Source organism: Pagrus major, chromosome 2 (genome assembly GCF_040436345.1).
Source record: "Pagrus major chromosome 2, Pma_NU_1.0".
Lineage (NCBI taxonomy): Eukaryota > Metazoa > Chordata > Actinopteri > Spariformes > Sparidae > Pagrus > Pagrus major.
Window position 1 is genome coordinate 24,833,804 of NC_133216.1, and position 8,876 is coordinate 24,842,679.

The window sequence follows — 8,876 nt, forward strand, 5'->3', positions numbered from 1 at the left end:
GCCTGGCGCTCCATTTTCTTTGCCTTTATCTGCAGCCTACCTCATCATTTTACATATTTATCTACTTTCTCACAGTTTTCCTTCTACAAAAACTTTCGAGATGGACTTGTGCCATTCTCCTGGAAGTGGATTCAAACACAACCCAGAGATTTTGACATGTGAATTATAGTGCCAGTGAAGTAGTTCTAAAAAAAATTAGCTTGCTACAGAATCTAGAGGAACAGTGCTGTGTGATTTAATGTTGACTGTAGGGAAATTGATTGATCGCCCAGCTTTTTCTTTCCTAAAAGTCTTACCTCAGACAAATGGTATTTTCTTTTATCTGGGTTTAATTTAGAGGGGAGTGTACGCTGTAAATCTAAGCTGGCAAATTCTTGGTTCCACAATTTCACAATATGTTGTTTGTAGTGCAAGAAAGTTGATTAATGGGACAACACAAGTCATGACAAGAGAGAGGAAAAAAACAACCACATCAAAGAGGAAGTAAATACAGATAGGCCTAAGTAATCAACAGGAGGTGCCTGAGAATAACTGAATAAATTCATTTAGGTTTTATAATTGTACTATGCACATGTCTTGGTGTGTTTGTCTTATTCTTTCTTCTTCCTCCTTGCTTTTTTTTTGCTTTCTCCTGCTTTAGAGGCCACAGACCCTCACAAGATGTTCAAATCTCTGTCATGTGGGTCCAAATGTGCAGATCAATTGACTGACTATTTATTAAAGTTATTACACAAACAGTAATTACAATTTCCAGGAAAAGACTGCATCCAGTGTATTTCCACAGTGTGTTGCTCTATCTTGCAGTGTACAAAAATGAAGCTGCATTAACTGCATCAAAATTAATTGTCCCTGGTGAGAGATAATTCGCATGGAGTATAACCTGCAGCTTTTTTTTTTAATCCTGTGTTCACATGATTGGCAGGTTGTGTGAGCATCCTGACCTCCAGATGCAATTGCTCACCCCAGCTCACCAGGTTGAAGCCTCAGAATGAGAAGAAACTGTGTTATGGGCCTCAGGGTCAAAGGTCAAGGTCATAAGGTTAATATATAATGTTGTTTGTTGTCTTTGAGGGTTTTGCTGTTCATTTGAAAATGACAACAAGATGTCCATGTAGGCCGTAGTGGGCAAAACTGACCCTTAATGATGGACCACGTTCCAAAAGGATACACCTCTTGTATCGTATAGCATTGTTAAGATACAAAATGGTACAAGGGTCCTAAGTTCCCTTCAGCACAGCAGGATGCTGCCTGCTCAGAGCTGAAAAATAAATAGGCTAATTAAGGATCCTACATATTTAGAGTGTTTTTATCTCTCAAACAGCCAAATCATAGGCCTATTATATTGTTTTTAAATTTTTCTTCCACTAGAAACATCTGGCGGGCCAACTTTGGGCAGTCCTGGGCTAAATAGTTGCCACTGGTGGAGTGTGCCCTTGTGGTAGATAAAACTTGATAAAATGGCCTCTAGGTTGCTCTTCCAGTGGACAAAATGTGGTGAGTACCCTCTCTTCACTAAAAATATATCAGGAGTTTGTGCGCGCAGGTGCCCACCTGAATACATGTGGTGCATTCAGTCAATAGCTAAATATTGTTGGTCAGTGACAATACAAGCCGATTGTTTGACAAACATAATGCAGTAGGCTATTAGCGGTCATTTTCCTGGCTGTAACAGGTGTTCATTAATTGGTTAATTATTTTAACTGTGATATCAGACAGCCAATCAGGACAGAGGAGGCTACAGCGCTCCTCGTGCTTTCACAGTTAGTGTTAAGTCACCTTAAACAAAACAGTTAATTTAAGACATGGAGAAGGAGTTCAACACTAATGTTGTCCTGAAAGTAAACCGAGGTTCGTATAATATTCTTCTCTCAACATATTATATATGTCTGCTGTCTCTAAAATCGCTCGTCTCGTTAGCTACACTTCTTTTAGCTAACTTTAATAAGCAGTGCTGTGTTTCTGTAAATTAACCTAATGTCAATAGCTACAGTTAAAGCTAGCTCAAACAAAAAACAACACTTAGCTTTGTTGTGTGCAATAAAACGTTGCTCAATTTTTCAGCAGGGTAATTAGTTAATTTTTACTAATTGGAAAACATTAACAGGGCTGCTTATGTGATGTTCAGTTAATGCTAACTCAAAGCAAATACTTCCTGCTGCTTGTTTGATGTTTGTCTTTTTAGAAGACAATTTTCAAAGTTAAGAAAGTCGCAGTTTGTCGTAATTAAAGTAAAATACCATCTAGTTTTGTGTTAAACTGCTCTGTGAACTACATCGTCTCCTTAAAAATACGTCACCAACACCAACATGGCCGCCGCCTTGGCGCTAAGGACGTTTAATTATACTGCAGATAATTATCCGGGTGCAGAAAAAGTATTAACAAAGGTGAAAACCACAATAAAATTGGCCATATTGACAATTGCAGTTACGTGAAAGGGTAGTTTGTCCGTTCTGTGCGCAAGCTAATATACAGGACCAGCTCTATAATGTTTGACTTACAGTTTATTCTGTTACTCTTGCCACACAGACATTTCAGGCAAGATGCCCTTCTTCAGCTGTTTCTGGCAAATTCACAATCAAACTATACAGGTGTGCTAATAGGTTACCCAACAGATGCACAACAGATATATCCCAATAGGGGGAGCTGTATCGTATTCAAAGAGAGCACAGGACCACGCCGGGTCTGATGTAAACAAAACCTCACAACAAAATAGTACATATTTATATCATGAGAAAGAAACTAGCACATATTTAGTTTTATGACAAACTGACTTTTATTGACTTTGACTCAAGTGGGATCAAAAAATGATTTATCTCTCACCATTCATTATCATGCAAAGTTTTTCTGAAATAAAGTCCCACGGGGTCCACCGGAAGCGGAGTGACGTCGGCTCTCTTTTGTCAAGGCACATCACTGTGTTCACTCTAAAGTTTTTATAAGTGCTTAGCAGAGCAGGTATAAATATTGTGTTGAAGGTATCCTGCGAAGGCTTATGTGGATGTGTTTTAAAGGTGTGGGTCTCAAGCAGGACTGTGAACTTATGAACCTGTCCACCTTGGCTTACAAGTCCTGACGTCAAAAATGAGTCTTATGATAGTTTCCATGTCCAGCTGTTTGTGTTTGACAGGAGGAATTAGCCCACCATTGAACCATACAGGACTGCTAATTACACACCTGGTCTCATTACTCCCTTCTATTTTTTTCCCCCTCTCTCTTCCTCCTTTTTCAGTTTTGTGTGTGTGTAGGTGTGTGTGTGGATTTATGTGTGTTGCAATGAGGATTAACCTAGTACTTCAGCTGATGCTGATTGGAATGACGTTCAACACTTACACACAGCATTGCATTTAACAAGAAGAGAGACTGGGGCGCTCTGTGTGAGTGTGTGTGTGTCTGGTTGAGAACAGAAAGAAACAGGACACAGTGATTGTAATTTAATGTCAACATGACGGTGACTGTGTTGTCTGTCTGCCCAGGCTGCCCTCATTTATGTCTCTTACATGTCTCTTCTCAGACACACACACACACACACACACACACACACACACAGGCTAAGCTGGACTACTGTACTTGGCATGGTGGCTTTTGGCCCAGTAGGTTGCAGGTGGCTGTAAATGGGTTAGTTAGACCGGGGCACAGACAGGCTTGGACTCAAATAATCTCTCTCTCACGCTCGCTCTCTCTCTCTCTCGCTCACACACACACACACACACACTAAATAATGTATACTTTTCACCTTGCTGCTTTTCTACATTTCATCTTAATTTATGTATCTGTGTTTCTCTCTTGTTCCTCTTTGGCCCTCTTATAAATATGCATTAAGGAGTCTAGGATTAGGAGCAAGGATCCTTTTCTACAGCTCAGCGCGTGTGTTTGCGTGAGAGCGGTGTGTGTGAGTGGGTGCTTGAGTATGTGTGTTTGTGTCTTAAGCCAGGCAAAACAAGAATACGGCCTGCTGTAAGCCCAGGCATGTGTGATTTATGTGATTGGGTTTAGACTGCGTTGACGGCCGACGTCTTGGACACTGGATGACCAGACGCTCCGTGGACCTCGCAGACTCTCCTGCTAAAAATATCAAGGTAAGAGCGCACTGCCGGTCATCTTTCATCCCATAATTTCATTATCAGCAGGTTAATCATTTACAGTCACTCCCAACAGTTCTCAGTTATATATTCATATTAATTGCCACCTCTGTAAAATGTGTTCATATGAGTTGCATGTGTGTAAGCCAGGGTCCAGTGAAACAAGATGCGATTTACTTGGTGAGCAGTGTTTTTGTTTTTTGTAAGCTTTAGTGTGAGTTTAATTTCTTCTTAAGGCTTCTCATATCAAAGAGTCATGTGTATCTATAATATTCCCATAACCTCAAGATCAAAAATCAACTGGTTATAGCCTGTGAGATAATTATGGATACGTTCTGTTTTATTATTATTGCCTGATTTAGAATTTGTTTTATACTTAAATACATATCAGAATTCTTTATTTTACATAATGATTAAACAACGTTTTTAGTTTCTTGTATTAAATGAAAGAGATTACTTATACTAAGGTAAGAAATCAGAGGAATGTTTCATTTTCTGCTGCTTGAATGTGTTGTATCGTACAAGAGAGACTCAGAGAGGGGAAACCGTATAGAAGATTGCTCTTTAACTGACCATCCATAATCTAGCTCCCTGTTCTTTCATTTTGGCGAACAATGAAGGAAGGGTTGTGTGTAGTTATAACTTTTCAAAAGCTATTTTCATATCATCTGGAACGGCTTCACAGGTCAGCTCCCGCTGTTCACTTGAGCACACAAAATGTTGGCATCAAGCCATTGAGTTCTTAAGAAATCCCCAAATAATTAACAGAACGCAAGCCATAACCCTCCACCATCCGCAGGACATGCCTCTGCCACTTTTAAAAACGAACCTCTGTGTTTTACTTCACTACTTTAATTTCCCCCTCAGAAATGTATTGGGAAGACTAACTTATGGGGGATATTTAAAGTACATATATGCCCTGATTTCTCAGATAATTAATATGGCTGGGGAACAGTGTAACTGCTATTTCATTGTTTTTATGGCTGTGGGTTTACTCCTCTTTTTGCCATCATTTTATTGTTTTTATTATTGTTGTATATGGCTATGTTGGACATGTTTTTATCTATCTATTTGCTCTTATTTAGGCCTAATGATAATTTATTTATTGTTATTACCATGGTTATCACCATATTTGTTTCATCTAGCCTGTATGAATGTGAACTCGGGGCATTGCCGTAAAAGAGCTTAATGCCTAGTCAATTTTCCCTAAATAAACAGTGGTTTATGATAAGGGTCACATCATGATTGTAAGGCAGACCATAAGTTTAGCCTTAGAAAAATGCACTTGGCTTTAAGCTAAGGTTATTAGCATGATGTCATGTGCATTTCAACATCAGCTGACACCAAAAGGCAGTAACATGTTTGTCTTTCCTTATGGTGTCTTTGCCAGTTAATTTTTACTGCCTCAAGTAATGTTATGTAATCTTATCTTATCTAAGCTGTGAAGTCTTGTGTAAAAAGATGCTCCGACATTATGATAACTTGGCTTATTTGGTGTCTAACAAAGTATTAAATAGAGATAACATTTGTTCTGTAATGAACACTGACAACATTTGTGTCAGTAGCCTCTGAATTTCAATTTGGCATAATTAATTGTCCCTGTGAACCTGTTGTATTTGAACCCTTGTCGTCACTAAACTCAGATCAGCGACCGCCTGTAATCTGTCCTTGGATTGCCCCCATCTGTATTTATAGTGGCTGTGTGTCACTGTAGTGGTTTTGGAGGATGCTGGTACATCCGAGGGAGAGTTTATGTCTGTAATTAAGACATAAGTAAGACATCAAGCCCCCAAGGTGTGCTGTCATCATCTTGTTTTGGTAGGTAGTGATTCTGGGATGAAGCAATCTCATGTTGCGTAAAGTCTCAAGTTAATTATAGCTCATAGAACCTTTTTTTTCCCTTTGTGAAACCACTGTGACATTGCAACCACATGATAATCTTCTTAACTACTTTTCCACCAGATACCCCATGACCACCAACTGTTGAATGAAAACTGTCAAATAGAGTATAGCATTTTCCCTTTAACTCTACACTCATACGCAGCAATAGAGATATGTCTTTTCCTTACCTGCATCAAAATTAGTTGAGAGCATATGGTTCAGTTAGATTTGGTCAAATCATTTGGCCTCCAAGTCCAAGACACATTCCTTAAAGCTGAAACCCATTTGATGCTGACATACAAATACATTTGTCAAGATGCAGAAATGGGAATCCACCCATCTCCATGCTGTTCTGCCTGATCATAATTAGCATTGCTCAATATAAACAAATCTTCAATGTATATGCACACTACACAAATAAACCTAATGAGGTATTTACATTGAGTTCTGTGGATCGAGACTCAGATCTTCCAGCCACTGAAATCAGCCACAACTGTGGTATGTTTTGTACTGTATAAAAGTGCCACAGTAACCATCTTATGTATGCCTGCATTTATTCAGCTTTTCAAGAAGACATTAAGACTCAAACCATTCAGGCATAAGCTGAAGTTGACTTTAATTAGATTGTTTAAGTCAAACTTTGGCCCATTGGTTTGATGATGATAAAACGTATCTCAAATCTGACATTTAATAACTATATATGAACAGGCTGGGATTTAGCCGATGGATTATATGTTTATCAAAGCCAGTCATGAACATGAAATGTTTGATAAAAAGGATATTGTGAATCCTTTACCTGATACATTAAAAAAGAGCACACAGTAATAAGGTTAGCAATTTTTATTAAAATGTGTGGACAGTTAAAACATTTCTGTATTAAGGCCACATCTTTTATGTCTGACTATCTGACTTGGCCAAAGGCTTCACTTCAGACACTGACAGGAATTTAATATCTACAGAAAGCCGTCGTTAATCACAATCCAAATTTCTCATTGGGCAGACAAGTCTTCATTATGCGTGTGGTACTGCTTAATGCATCTCCTCTTGGCTTCCAGATTACTGCTTGTAACTTAATTGGATGATTTGGATTGCAATTTCATATGTAAGCTCAAAGCCAGAGGAGGTGAAAGGTACAGACTAGGCTGAGGGAATATGGTCCTGATCCCTTTTTTGGAAGATAATAGCAAGAACAACAAAATCTAATGATGGACTCTTTAATTGCACAGCAGCTTTAAAACAAGTCATAGCTGAACATGATGGAGAAAGTACCGTACATGTTTGAGCCCCTCTGTTGACAACACATGGTATGACTGTTCTTTGGGTATTTCAGAGCTGTCTTGGGTGCATGACCGGGCCAACAGATTGGAAACGGTCATGGTAGAAGCAAAAGGGCCATAATTTAATAATGCCCACATGAACATTTTCATCATCTTGTGCAACCACTGCACAGCAAGCGTAGAAGTAAATCTCTCCTTCAGGGTAGGTTACTCTACATGTCTTGACAATTTGCCACTTAAAATGTGTTTGCACGTCTACTTATCAGGCTGCCTCTCAATCTTGGACATGTAAAAGCCAAAAGTGTTTTTCTCCTGGGAGTAGTTTCCTCAGAAAGTACTAAAAGTTCTGCTGACTAATTTGGTGTTTGTGCAGATGTGGCAGCAGAGTAAAGAGCCTTCAGACCAGCAGCCTAATACACTGAATGGTTTTCCCCTCAAATGTCAAGCATCTGCACTGTTTATTTTTTCAATTAGCCGGGGCTCAAGTTGGCATGATGTTGGGTGGGCACGGAGAACCAGACTTGTAGAGCACAGTTGAGAGCCAAAGGAGCAAAATAAGGATTTTATAAATTACGACCTCTCTCTGTCTCTGCACTCCTACTGTATGAGTGCATATGTGTGTGTGTGTGTGTGTGCCCACGTTCTTCCAGACTAGAATGCCCCTTTCCCCATCCATTAGTTTCTAAAGATTTTAAATTACAAATGATATCGGGCAGCCAATTATAAATACTGTAATACTTTACTTTACCTACCCCAGAAAGGTAACTTATAGTCTTGTAGGAATCTAGTGCTTGCTCAGAGACACTTCACCAGGGCAGATGTTAGTTGGCACAGAGGCTTAAACCCAAGTTCTCCATTTGAAGGATGACCTGCTCTTTATTACCAACAAAACCACCAAGAGCTTCATACTCATTGAAGGATAGAGAGTCTGTAATGTACACATTGTGCTTGGTCTGTTTTTGCCAGATATTTAGGGTTTGTTTTGATGAACAGATGAACAGCAAATCATCAGATTTCATAAGACAGACAGACAGATCGAGTAGACAGATGAACAGATGCACAGACAGTAGAGCTAGACCAATAAATCAGCCCGATCAGTACTGTACAGGCCAATATTAGCTTATCAAAGATCTGTATCAATGTAATGTACAGCCAGTAAGTCACAAGAGATTGCAGTACAGAAATGCAAAATACATTACATCATTTGTCCACCAGAGAGCACTTGTAAGATTAAATTCAAACTTGCAAAATCATCCTCAAAAACATCATCCATTGGTCAGACAGACAGACATATGGATGGATAGATAGATACTGTTGATGGAAAGAGAGAGTACCTGTTATTATATCACTTGCCATTGTTATGTCCTCTGTTTCACACACAACTAAACTAAACTGTAACAGAAAAGAAATGTTGGTTAATCGAGCCGAAAGTCTACAACTGTCACGAGTCCAAAACTTTTCTGGAAACCCCTGAGAGTTGCCAGAACAGACCCTGATAAGCATATTATTTTTACTAAACCCTTCTGGACATTTATACCCCACACTATACGTCAGGTGTTGGTGTGTGTTTAAAAACAGCTAGGTTGCAAAAGCTGGCATAGAGCCCAAAGCTTTATGAGTTGTTTTAGAGTAAAAGATA